Source organism: Globicephala melas, chromosome 16 (assembly GCF_963455315.2).
Source record: "Globicephala melas chromosome 16, mGloMel1.2, whole genome shotgun sequence".
Lineage (NCBI taxonomy): Eukaryota > Metazoa > Chordata > Mammalia > Artiodactyla > Delphinidae > Globicephala > Globicephala melas.
In genome coordinates this window covers 10486959-10501022 of record NC_083329.1, presented here as the reverse complement: position 1 = coordinate 10501022, position 14064 = coordinate 10486959, and the positions used below count along the sequence as shown (strand labels likewise).

Here is a 14064-nt window from a genome sequence, read left to right as displayed (position 1 = left end):
TTTTTTCTTAACGAGAAGGGGAGTGAGGTGTGCAGTCCGGAGCTTAGGGAGGGGTCAGAAGGGGGATCTGAGACGTGAAAGCTTGGTCTAGTTGTACTGCGGGTCCTGCTTGGTCTGGACAGCACTGCAGTGATGTGTCTGTTCGCCGGGGTTGTGCTCTTCTCCCAGGTTACGCTGGGCTTCCCAAGCACGGGGGAAAGGGTAAGGTTTGCGGGAGGCGGGAGAGGGAGGGGACACCTCTCCATCATCACCCTCAGCCCTGGCCTTTGAGAACAAACCATTAGCTGCAATCAGGCTTTGTAATTAAGACCTGATCCCTTCAGCTATCTGCAAGGTGGTCCTAGCCTCTCTAAGCTTCGGTTTCCTCATCTTTAAAGCAGAGATAAGAACGGAATTATTTATGCCACACACAGCATGGCTCTAGTGCAATGTGACCATTCATACAAAGTGCTTAGCAGAGAGCCTAGCACTGAGGGTGCACGCTGATGGTTCTAAGTCGATAGTAGCTATTTTTTTTTCTAGAAATGAGCATCTTCAGAGCACTCCATCGACGGCCCATAAAGAAAAAAGAACACACTGCATTGTTCCAGAATTTAATGTTTCCTCTGGCGCTTGAATCTCCGGGACTAGGACGGAGCTAATGGGTGATGCTTCTACCACTTTCCCCCCCTGCTTTGTGTTTTGTTGTTGTTGTTTTGTTGGGGGGTTTTGGTTCGCATAATAACAAGGAGAACTCTGTCATTCTGAATGTTTAAACGTGCTACATTGACTCTTATTTACTCCCTTAACTTGTAGACAGACATTCTTGCACTGAGGCAATCTCCCAAGTCAAGAAATTAAATCCAATCTTGGCTAATTTGGTAGTTAGCCAAGGTTAACCACCAAAAAACGCTCGTTAGGCTTTTCATGGAGGAAAGAAAACAAACTTTCTGCTTCTTTCTGCATGTGCCCGTATGGATGGGAAAAAGGAATTACTGTCATTAATGCTGAATTTTAAAATATCAACACGGGAAGATAGCTAGCATCTTCCCAACAAGGTGAGAGTGAGAACCTGGGAGATGATAAGGTGTTTAGATAAATGTGATTTATTAAGTACAAAACAAAAACCACTTAAGAAAAGCAACAAATAGGGAAATGAAGCCACGCACTAGCGTGACAATGGAATAGAGCTGTTGGATGAGCGGATCTGTAACTCTGTATCAAATGTACATATTCCTATCAAAGAAAGGGCAAGCGTTTTGTCCAGTATGATATCTACCCTTCTTGATTTCTGGGTATCGTTTGATTTCTACTTTTCTGACTCAAGGTAATTTTCCTGGGGGCCATGCTTTGGAAAGAGTTTGTACTTCTACGCTCACTAGACCTCCACCTACGGATTGCGGTAGCATGCTGGAGAAGTAAGAGTTGAACAATCTCCTTAACTTCACAGGGCTCTGGGGACTGCTCCCCAAAGAGAGGAATAAATCCTTGTGGATTTTTTAAAGGCCATTTTAAGGACAATCAAAAGAAGTTTCAGGAGAAAAAAAAAAACATGGGAAGTGTACAAGCTAAAGAACTTAATATGAGATAAAGTGAAGGATGTGGATGAAGGACTGGAAATAAATCCTAGAAAAGCTACAATCCATCAGGTTCAAAGTAAGTGCTTTTTCTGCTGGTTCATGGGTCATCAGTTTGTAAAACAAGAAACAAAGAGAGATAGGAAACCTGGTGCCCGACACAGACAGCTCATCACTCCAGCACGCTGCCTGGAACCTGCCTGCATCAGGACGGGAGCGAGGTGGGTGTGGGTAGCAGCAGGAAGCAGGGTTTGGAACCAAACACACATTAATCAACAGGCTCTGGTCCAGGGTTGCTGGGCTTTTTTTCCATTATCGTCCCCTGCACCTTAAGGAGCCTTTTATGATAGCATTTTCCTAACTGCCCCCCCATGAAATTTAATCCCACAGATGTGCTAAATTGTTGTTTATGTACTGTGACCTTTGGTGGACCACAGATCACTGTAAAATCTAAGACCTGTGCCCTCCAAGACCGAATTTTCAACCCTTGGAAGTGATATTGCCCTAGGTCCTTACTATATACCTGACCCTGACATGCATTATTTAAGTAATCTATTCCCTTTTGGGATGTGAGGCTTAGATGGGTTGAGTAAATTGTTCCAGGACAAAAAGGAAGGATTTGAAATCAGAGCTGCCCAATCTCACCTTCTTCTCTTAACCACTATTTCCTGCTCACAGCAGGATCCGGACATGCCCTGCCCATAAACACCCTGCTCTCCTGCCCCTCTTTCTGAGATGTCAGACCATCACGGCTGGGATGCAGAAATAAGGTCCCTGTAGTCAGGTTTCATGGGAACATCACTTGTGCCAAGGGGCTCCCTTTTGAGCATCTTTCTTTGGGGCTAAAAGCAGTGGTTGTGAAGACAGATCCAAGCTTTGGTATCTGGTTCCTGATCACTCAGTGAGATGCTGAGCTCTGCAGGACAGGAAGTGATGGCGAATGCAGTCAAGACACAGGAGCGGACACACGGGAGGATGTTACCCTGACACTAAGAAGAATGAAGCCAGTGCAGTAAGTGGGAGAAGAGGGGGATGTGGCAGCTGAGAAGGAGAGCATGGGCCAGCTGAAGCATCATATTGCCTAGTGGCGCTGGAATGTGGGAAACAGACCTCAGCTTGACACAGAGACTGAATCATCACTCCACTTGGACCCTCCATCATCTGGATAGAAGGATGCAGCTAACAGATGCTGAACACAGTGGAAAATGAATCTCACCCACATGGACTGAGTTAATTTGTCTGGGGTGGGACCTGGGCGGCATCATCATCATCATCATCATCATCATCATCATCACCACCATCATCATCATCATTTCATCATCATCATCACCATCATCATCATCATCATCATCATCATCACCACCATCATCATCATCATCATCATCATCATCATCATCATCATAATCATCATCATCATTTCATCATCATCATCATCATCATTATTTTTAGCTTCCAAGGAGATTCTGATTGCAGCTAGGGCTAGGAGTCTCCAAACTAGACCAAGATTTTCTCCATTCCTGAGACATATAACACATTCTTATCTGTAACTGTGGATGACCTCAGTGATCCTCATGGTGAAAGTGGAGAAGGACTGGTAAAAAACTGTATTGATCACAAATGCTCTTGACTACAAATAACAAAAATCCTGACGAGAGTGATATAAACCAAAACAGGTTTATTTACTTGTTTTTTGTTCATATTGAAAAGTCTGCAGATGGGTGATAGCTGGCACTGGATCCAGTCACTCACAGTGTCAGCACCAAAGTATCTAGAATTCTCTTGACTTTGATTTCATGGTCGCAGGATGGCTGCTGAAGTTCCAGCCATCATGTTTATACTTCAGTGGAAAAAAAGAAAAGCACCTGTAGAAAGACTGCCATTTATATCTTATTGGCTAAAGCTGGATCATAGAGAAAGGGATTGAGAATCAAACTGGCTGACCTTGGTATGTGGCTTGGAGGGGGAACATCTTTAGTTTTAAAGACCCTCTCGGGGATTCAGGTGTGCTCCTCCCCAACTGGCCCCTGTTAATTAGGAGTTACTGATCTTCTAGAACAACGGTCTCAACCAAGGGCAGTTTTGCTCCCCACTCCTTGGGAGGTGGCACCTGGAAATGTTTGGGGACATTTATTACTGTTATGACTGCAGGGGTGATACTGGCATCTAGTGGGTGGAGGTCAGGGATGCTGTTAAACATCATGTAATGCACAAGCAGTCCTGCACAACAAAGAATTTTCTGGTCCAAAATGACAATAAAGCTGAGGCTAAGAAACCCTGTTCTAGACTATTACAGAAATCTCCTGCTCAGTCTCTCTCGAGTTCTGCCTTACAATACAGCCAGCAGTACACCATTCTTCCTGAAGCACTGCTCTGATCCGAATATCCTCTATATGTTTACCAAGTGAGGAGCCCAACGCGGATCTTTAAATCCTAAAGTCTTACTGCAAAGAGACCTTTATAGCATTCCTAACAGCCATCCATATTCTGCCTGAACACTTAGCTCTGGGAAGCTCATTCCATTTCTTTCCTGCACCTCCTCTTCTCCCTCTTTTCCTTTTAATTGAGATATAATTTCCATAAAGTAAGTTACACGATTCTTAAGTGTACAGCTCAATAACTGTATACATATGCAGGAATCCATGCATGGATTGACCATGACCCAGATAGAACCTTTCCACACACCCCCCCTGCCCCGAGAAAGGTGCCTGTGGTCCTTCCCAGTCATTCACCTCTTGGAGGTCACCACTATTCTGACTTCTTTACCTATAAGGATGGAGCTGGGATTTGAACCCAAGTCTGACCTCAGAGCCCATGCCCACAAAAGAAAAGATTATACTTTTACCTAGGATGAAGTTTATAAATTATTTTTACCTGAGAGTAAGCTTTAAAAAATATCCCCATCCTGCCTGTGTCTTGTCCTCTAAATTTCCCTTTTCAACAGAGTAACTTGGAGTTTGTGTGCTGTGACTCGCCTTTAAGACTGTCATAAACCTCTAAGTCAATACTGAAGGCAACAGCTCCATAAAACTTATTACAGTTGGGAGGCAGCCACTCTCCCCAGGTATCCACTCCGAGTGAATTTGCATTTGTCTTTCCCGTTGGGGCCTGTGCATAAAGGCATTTCTCACCAACCGACACAAGCACATCATTTTATTCCAGCTGTCATTAGGAGTTAGAATCTTCCTGCCAATTTATGATCACCACGGTAAAGCAAGTTTTGTACCTCCAAATTCTTTCCCTGGGGAAATGAAATTGAAGTGAAGGTCAGGGACAACCCAAATTCGAGCTCTGGTTAAACGATGCTTCTTGCTCTTCTGCAACGCAGGAAGGAATTGGTTCAAATCAGTAATGCAGAGAAATGGAAATAAAAACAAAAATAAACAAATGGGACCTAATGAAACTTCAAAGCTTTTGCACAGCAAAGGAAACCATAAACAAGACCAAAAGACAACCCTCAGAATGGGAGAAAATATTTGCAAATGAAGGAACTGACAAAGGATTAATCTCCAAAATTTACAAGCAGCTCATGCAGCTCAATAACAAAAAATCAAACAACCCAATCCAAAAATGGGCAGAAGACCTAAATAGACATTTCTCCAAAGAAGATATACAGACTGCCAACAAACACATGAAAGAATGCTCAACATCATTAATCATTAGAGAAATGCAAATCAAAACTACAATGAGATATCATCTCACACCAGTCAGAATGGCCATCATCAAAAAATCTAGAAACAATAACTGCTGGAGAGGGTGTGGAGAAAAGGGAACCCTCTTGCACTGCTGGTGGGAATGTGAATTGGTACAGCCACTATGGAGAACAGCATGGAGGTTCCTTAAAAAACTGCAAATAGAACTACCATATGACCCAGCAATCCCACTACTGGGCATATACCCTGAGGAAACCATAATTCAAAAAGAGTCATGTACCAAAATGTTCATTGCAGCTCTATTTACAATAGCCTGGAGATGGAAACAACCTAAGTGTACATCATCGGATGAATGGATAAAGAAGATGTGGCACATATATACAATGGAATATTACTCAGTCATAAAAAGAAACGAAATTGAGCTATTTGTAATGAGGTGTATAGACTCATACAGAGTGAAGTAAGTCAGAAAGAGAAAGACAAATACCATATGCTAACACATATATATGGAATTTAAGAAAAAAATAATGTCATGAAGAACCTAGGGGTAAGACAGGAATAAAGACACAGACCTACTAGAGAATGGACTTGAGGATATGGGGAGGGGGAAGGGTGAGCTGTGACAAAGCGAGAGAGAGGCACGGACATATACACACTACCAAACGTAAGGTAGATAGCTAGTGGGAAGCAGCCACATAGCACAGGGAGATCAGCTCGGTGCTTTGTGACCACCTAGAGGGGTGGGATAGGGAGGGTGGGAGGGAGGGAGACGCAAGACGGAAGAGATATGGGAACATATGTATATGTGTAACTGATTCACTTTGTTATAAAGCAGAAACTAACACACCATTGTAAAGCAATTATACCCCAATAAAGATGTTAAAAAAAAAAATCAGTAATGCACAGGCAAGAAAACTGAAGGTCCCAATAAACTCTTGTAATGACTGGTGGAGAAACTTCAAAATATTTCCTACTTTTCCCTTAAGGTTTAAACTGTTTTCACTATGGGGGAAATACATGCTGATGCTAGGTCAAACTCAGTAAAAGTTACGTGGAAGTGACTAGTGCTTTATCCACAACGCATAAGTTGCTCTAACCTGATGGAATATGAAAGTAATTAGAATCCAAATGGCATCCAGACTCTCTCATGTGGATGAATAGATGGTCCAGGATAAACCTTGGACTTCATCTTTATATTCAACTGTAATAACTCTTTCTTTATGCATAGAGCTCCTTCTGATTTCTTCTGGGTTAAATGGTAAAAATAATTCTGGACTTGGAGTCAGAGGCCTGGGACACAAGCCCTTATGTGATCATCACCCCATATGACTTCTCCAACTTTATCTCTTGCAACTTTCTCCCTTGCTCTCTCTGCTCCCGCCCACTGGCCTCACCCCTTCATTGAACCCGGAAGTCCTGGTATTGCCTTCGGCACTTTGCACCTCTTATCTCCTCTGCCTGGAGCACACTTCCTTTAGATGTTCAAGGTTTTGCTCCAATATCGCCTTCTCAATGAGACCCGCTCTGACCACCCTGATTGAAATTACAATCCGCCTCCACTCCCCATACTTCACACACCCTTTGCCCTACTCTATCACCTTCTAAATCTCTCTACAATTTCTTTATGTTTGTTGTCTGAATAGAAACACATGGGATCTAGAAAATCTCTTATCAAATGCATTACATGTATTTAATTCTTAACTGTGATGGGATCTAGAAAATCTCTTATCAAATGCATTATATATATATGTGATTCTTACCCTATAAATTCCAATATTTTAATACAATAAATTCTCTTTTCCCCAATATTACGCATTATCTATCTTGTTTAGTGATGTATCTCAAGTGCCTAGAACAATGCCTGGCCCATAGAAGCCACTCAATACATAATTGTTTTGGTTGTTGCCGTTTTAGTTTCATTTTGACCCCTTATGTGTTCAGAGACTTTAAGCAAAGCCATTACTTCCTCAGAGCTTGAGTTTGTTTCAAATTTGTAAATGGCAATAATAGTAAGACCAACAAGGCTGGGTTGTTAAGCAGATTAAATGAGATCATGTATATTCAAAAGTTAGGTATAATGTTGATGAGAAGAGAATTTATTGTGTTAAAACAGTGGAATGTATAGGTTAAGAACTAAGCATATATAATATATTTGGTAAGACAGCTTCCAGAGGTAAATGCACTGAGGATGTTTTGTACTTTATGTTTTATGGGTAGAAACACAGCATGTAAAGGAATATGGAACACTCGGCGTGCGATTGGGAGACACAAAGAGACGGAGACTAGGGAACGATTGAGGGAGGGAAGAAGCCAGCCGTGAGGAGTAGAGGGTCCCACTCCTGGTTCCCCCGAGTGCATGGGTCTCCTTCCAATTTTTTTATTCCATGAAAAATAAAACACAAAAAATGAGGTCCATAGTAATCACACATCACATGACTGTGAGAGCTCCATGTGGGGAAAAACAGGATGAAGATCGGGAGGGACTTGTCTACAGGACACTGGCTGGAATCACGTGGGAAAAGGGCCATCCTGGGGCTGAATGGGGACAGTGTCCTCGAGGGTCCTGTCTCCTGGCTATCGTGTTATGCCCAGCGTGGAGAACCCGCCGGTTCGTGAAGCCACCTTGCCCCACCTTCCTGCTAGTTGCCATTACAGCATGGAAGGAAGCGCTCAGACTCTAGGCTGCTTGGTCAGCAGGCGTAGGTGATTAGCATTTGTTAAACTTACTGTCTCCATTTTTCTCTCTGCCCTTTTCTATGGCTCCTGAATTTAGGGTAAGATTGTCCAGAGGGAACAGGGAAGGGAGGAAATAAAAAAGGTTCTGTCAGCTAGGAAGGGATGTGCAGACGTCAGTTATTTTTTTTTCCAGCTGGTCATCTTTAGTAGCTGTTCTCTTCATTTCCTAGGATGCCTGAGGTTCATTAAGTCATGGAACATCAAAACAAGAATGACCTGTAGAGATTATGTTCATTCATTTATTTCAACACACATTTTCTGTGCATCAAATCTGTGTCAGACTTGGGGCTAAGCACTGGTTATACAAGAAATAAGTGTTGTTTTCTTCCTCAATGAGTTCACAGTTCAAAGGGAGAGAATAACAAGTAAAAAATGTGCTAGTGAGACATCTACTATGACAGAGGCACACACAAGGCGCTGTGGGGCTTAGAAAAAGGATGCTTAATGCAGATAGAGGGTGCTGAGTGACAGTCAATGGGAGTGGCTCCATTCTAAAGGCTAAGTAAGCGCCTACTGAAGCAGAGAAGGGAGAAGACATCATTTCAGACAGAAGGATGGAGGAGGGATGGAGGCACGAAAGGGCAAAGTTTGTCTCAGGAACCGCCAGTAGTTTGGACCGGCTGGAATGAAGTGTACATGCAGGCAAAGTGTCCAGACAATGAATCTGGGCAGGTTGGCAAAATATAACTAAAGGAGAACCTTATGTCTCAAGCAAATGACTTTGAGCTTGATCTTGAAAACAGAGGTGAGCCAAGGAAGTATTTGCAGGTAGAAAAGGATGAGACTGGGTTGGTGTTTATAAAGATTATTTAGTCCACAACATGGATTCAGGAATCAACTTGGGCAGAAGTAGTCACTCAGGCAAGTAACTAAAGAAAGTCTGGATTAAGGCAGTTGTTATAACAGTGGGTTTGGAGAAAAGCAGACAAAGTCATGAGATCTTCACAAAATAGGACTCAGTTTTCTACACTCTGGGTTTCTGCGAGAAAGGAGTTCCCTAGCACATTCCTGGACTCACACCTTTTGCATTCTATTCCTTCTGCAGGGAGGTAGAGTGACATTTAATGGGTGAATTTGGGAAGAACTGGGCATGCTCAGTTCAGCTCAGCTCAGCCTTTCTCCCTTGGGAGTGAGCCTGTGCAGTAAGAACACAAGATCTTCTCTGCTTCTCCGTGCGCTTGGTCTTCTTACCTGGACAAGAAATCCGTGTGGGATATCCTGCCCCACTGCTGTGACTGAGTGGGTGACCCTAACAAATTGTGAGGTTCAGTGTTTGCAAGTCTCTTTGGTCCACAGATCTAAAGCCATGTCTTCTCCTGAGCCGCTCCCTAGAGGAGATTTTGGTGCTACTGCCATCTGCTACTCTCTGTTTTCGTTCTCCATTTCTTCAGACCTCTGATGCAGAAGGATGCTCTTGAATGGCAGTCTCTGAAGCCCAACGTTAGCAATTGTTGAAGGAGACAGCAGGCGAGAGACCACATCTAAACACGACTCCTAGTTTCTGCTTGGTTTTTCCCACTCCTGGGTTCTCATGAGGAAAGACGGGGACGCCTTACCCTGGCTTGGGAATACAGGGGGAGGAGGGGGTTATGGGATAGAAGATGATGATTTAAGATTTGGCCACAGTGATTTCAAACTGTCTGTGGACCAACCAAATAGCTGCGCCCCCTCCACGTTCCCTTCCTCCCGTTAGATACACCCCATCTCCCGTTAGCACGCCTGCTTGTGTCTCTCATCACATGCATCAGAAGACGCAGCTGCTCACCTGTCTATATTTTGTCTTTGACTTCCCCAGGGTATGGTTTGTGTTTTGGTTTTGTTTTTTTTTTTGCGGTACGCGGGCCTCTCACTGCTGTGGCCTCTCCCGTTGCGGAGCACAGGCTCCGGACGCGCAGGCTCAGCGGCCATGGCTCACGGGCCCAGCCGCTCCGCGGCATGTGGGATCTTCCCGGACCGGGGCACGAACCCGTGTCCCCTGCATCGGCAGGCGGCCTCTCAACCACTGCGCCACCAGGGAAGCCCTGGTTTATGTTTTTAAATCTCTCCAACAACTGGGTCTGTTCTGAGCACCAGAAATGAATCAGTCATACTTGCTGAATGAATGAATGAATTCAATTAACTTAACCACGCCTCTGTGTTAGTTTTGATGTGTTTCTTCACCCGGGAGTGTTTGGCAGTATAAGGCAGTATGGGGGGTGGGGCGGGGAATGCACGATCTGAGGGACTGTCCCTCCTCTGGCATCAGCAGCTCCCTCCCCTAGTCCTTCTTCTCCTTCAATCGAACCCTACTCTTCTCCCCACAGCATTTCTATGCCCCATAGTTTAATATGAGTATGGGCACCATCGCCTTGTCAGCAGAGCCCTGGAAGCTGTCAGTGGGCTGCAGGCTGTGCTGGGCAGTGATCCTCCTAAGAAACATGGATCATTTAGGAAAGACAGGCACTGACACTAGGAAAAACGTGAACTCTGCTGATGACAGGGAGGACATCATCAGCTAATCGTTCCTGCCTTCTGGGGCACAGCTAAATGCAGCCACAGCCCCTGGCTGACAGTGTGAAGATACCCAGGCATCGGGGATAGAGGGAAGCATGTCTAAGAAAACCCTGACAGGCATAAGTCAAAAGCACTGGAAGATAGTTCCAAGAAAGGGAGATACTTTCTCTTTATTTGAAATATAACAGACATACAGAAGAGTGCATAAAAACGTATACGCAGTTTAATAGTAATCAGTGAAATACCTTTGCGACTACTACCCAGGCCAGGAAACAATACGTATTGCCTGCCTATCCTCTCCAAACCCCTGTGCTCTTTCCTCATCACAACTGGAATGTTGATTTTCATAGTAATCATTTGGTTGGCCTTCTTCATATTTTTAACACTGAACAATATAGCTTAGTTTTCTCGTTTTGAACTTTGTATGAATGGCATCCTACCGTATGTGAACAACATGATGCTTGTGAAATTCATTCACACAGATGTGCATAACTGAGGTTTATTCTTCTGATTGCTGTCATAGGACACTATGTAACCGTGACATGATGTATCCGTTACATCATCCCTGAGCTGAGGGACAGTCAGGTTGTTTACCTTTTGCTCCTAAGCTCATTCTTGCTCCTGTACATTGGAATACTTGTGCAGAAGTCTCTCTAGGGTATTTGTCTTGTGATAAAGTTTCTGGATCATTCAGTAGGTATATCTTCAAATGTAATAGGAATGCCAGATTTTTTCCAAAGAGGATGTACCTATTCACAGTCCCACCATGGGTGGATTTGGAACATGTAAAGTCACCTAAAATCCTAACTGCAGGACCTCACAATAACGTGCATTACTTGCAAACAGGGAGCTAGTCCTTGGAGCTTGTCTCATGCCTGGAAATGTGACCTTTGGTATCTTGCTATTAGAATTTAACTTCCGCTCCCCCCGCCCACTCCCTGCCCCCCAGAGGATGGAAAAACATCACACGTTATTTTTTTTAGTCAAAGTATCATTTGTCCGATTTGGAAAGGCAGAGGGCAATTTAATAGCTATTATATACGTGCTTTTCAATCTAAAGTTGTAAATACAGAAGTAGGTTCATAGCAAAAAATAATTAGAAAACTGAATGCCTAAAATAGTACTATACACTTGACCCTTGAACAACACAGTTGAACTGCATGAGTCCACTTATACACGGATTTTTTTTCCATAGGAAATACTAGAGCAGTACGCGATCCAGGGTTGGTTGAATCTTCGCGTGCAGAGCAAATACGGAGAGACCAACCGTAAATTACAAGCGGATTTTCTACTGTGCAGAAGGTGAGTACCCCTGACCCCAACATTGTTCAAGGGTCAACTGTAGGTTCTTTCATGGGCTTGGCTGATTTGCTCCCTGTACCTCTGCTGAGAAGAAGAGAGTTCAGATAATATATTCCATTCCAGGTCTGAATTAAGCACCCCCTGGTACTCCCTAGTTGTGATGGGGTAAGGTAAGCAAAAAGCATATCCTGAGAAATTCAGCACTGTATCCGCTCAGGGAATTTTTCTAAGAGAAGGTACAGATTTGATTTGATTCTTTCTCAGAGTATGGTCAGAATGAAAGATCTTACATATTAGAAGAGCTTCGGAGAATTCTATTACTGTCCTTTTTCAGATAAACAAACCAAGATACTTTGCCGAATATCCCCAATACCTAGCATAAATCTCGCATGTAATAGGTGCTCAGTAAAAGCTGAATGCATAAAGAAGTTCTTATAACCTTGAGTTGAGGAGAAATTTACCCAAACGGAGAAACACAATTTGTTAAAAAGCCTGTCCTTTAAGATTCAATCCTATCCAATTACTGCCTCCACAAAAAATATTGAGTCTCAAGAAATTTGATGTCACTTTTGTAGAGAAACCTTAATGCAAGGTCTAATTATGATCCTTCTAAGAATCAATCATTAAATTCAGTTACCCCAAAGCATAAAGGAGATTCCAGGCCTCCCATCGCCCTTCCCCAGGCTGTTACGGTGAGTGTTCTCCCATGTGATTCCTGAAGTTATTGCTTGCAGGCTGGTGCTATCACCAAGTCCCCCTGGAGTAAAAAATACCTTTCCAAGTGGAAACCCAGGCTACAGAGTGCATCACAAAGGCAGTTTAACTAACTCTAATGAGAAGCTGGTAAGATGAAGGAAATAAATCCTCTCACCCTAATGAATCTGTGACAGCAAAGGGCCCCACGCTGTCTCAGTGCTGTGAGCCTACAGATTAAATCAGAGGAGACGTCTTGTTGATTGATACTGCAGGTAACCAGATAATTGACCAGGCATGAGCTGATAATGAGACACTTTGGGCTAATTAGAGGATGACCAATGAACTGAATTCAGATGAAAAGCTGTAATAAAAGCCATTGTGGAGAAAAAGGCAGGTAACTGGAGAAATGGGAGCAAGTGGTCCTTCAGAGTGGAAGTTATATCATTCTAGTTATGAATCATCCTCTTATTCAATGAACCAGGCTCAGAAACACCAAAGGCATGGAAACTTCCCTAGGATGGTTTGTAATCCAAAATCTAATGGTCCAGGAGAGGATTTGGAAAAACATAGTGGAAATGATATCCCAAGAATGTCTTTATAATTTGCATTCAGCAATCCCTAAAGCGTGACTTGAGTATGGAAGTGTCCAATTTTGAGGGGGAGCCACTGGAAATAAGACCTTAAATTGAACATGGATTTCAGAAATTAGGTCCCAGAGGAGGCTCATTTGATCCAAAGGGACACATTCTCAATGATTTACATGGTTTATATACACTTGAGAATGTATTTTTTTACCCCAAAGATTAATAAGGCAACAGCTCCCTCCCATTCACTCTTCATTCCACCTCCCCTCCCCCTACCAAAATGCATTATTTTTATTATATAATTTATTAATTAGATTTTTATCTGCTATTTGCTTTATTATTTTTGGTGGGTTTTTTTCCCTTAGAAGAACATTCACACACTTTCATCCATCTTGCATTACTTCCCCCTTGTCTTGTTGGTCTCATCTAGAATCTTTGTTTTGGTTGTCATGGCTATGCTTTGGTTTGTACGGGAGAAGTAATAGGAGGTCATTGCATATCAAAACAAAAATAAAATGAGTTAATTCCTTTACTCACCCATACTTCCCACACCTAATTTCTCTCTCCTGAATTAGTCTCTCTTCTTTGGATGTATCCATTCAGCTCTCCAACTCATTTATTGGGTTCTTCACTTCTACACTTTCATTTTTCACACTCAAGATCTCGCATCTCTTATTCACAACTGCGTGTTCTTACTTTGTGTTTCAAATATCCCTTCTTCCTTTTTTTAAAATGATATGTATCAGGCTTCTTTAAAATTCTCCAGTAGAGGTTTTCAGTATGTTGCCTTTCGGGGTACGTGTGCTCTGCAGAGGTCTCGTTATTTCTGCCCGACTGTGTGTCTTGCCTTGGGAATTTCGGTTGATGTAATGTGTACCTGAGGGAGAGGCAAAGGCTTAGGCTGTGAGGTAGGGGGCGGTCCTGGACAGACTCTGGCAGATTCTGCAATTAGGAAGCAGCCACTCCCAGTGTGTTTCTCCCCCTCCTTCCTACCCATCACCCTCATACCCCCCAGGGACCCGCACCCTCAGAGAACCTTGGGAACTG

General features: G+C 43.3%; 1 protein-coding gene across 3 annotated transcripts in view; it reads left to right on the top strand.

Moving 5' to 3' along the window:
• The window catches only part of PLPP4 (phospholipid phosphatase 4), a 238730-nt gene that overhangs the window by 179404 nt on the left and 45262 nt on the right, over positions 1–14064 (top strand). For 2 of the 3 annotated variants that reach the window (XR_009559292.2, XR_009559293.2), the window contains one exon: positions 11631–11737. The gene's annotated coding sequence lies outside the window, so the exon portion shown is untranslated. Of the gene's footprint in view, positions 1–11630; positions 11738–14064 lie in introns of those variants that run through there. The other variant, XM_060286167.1, reaches the window with a different exon arrangement.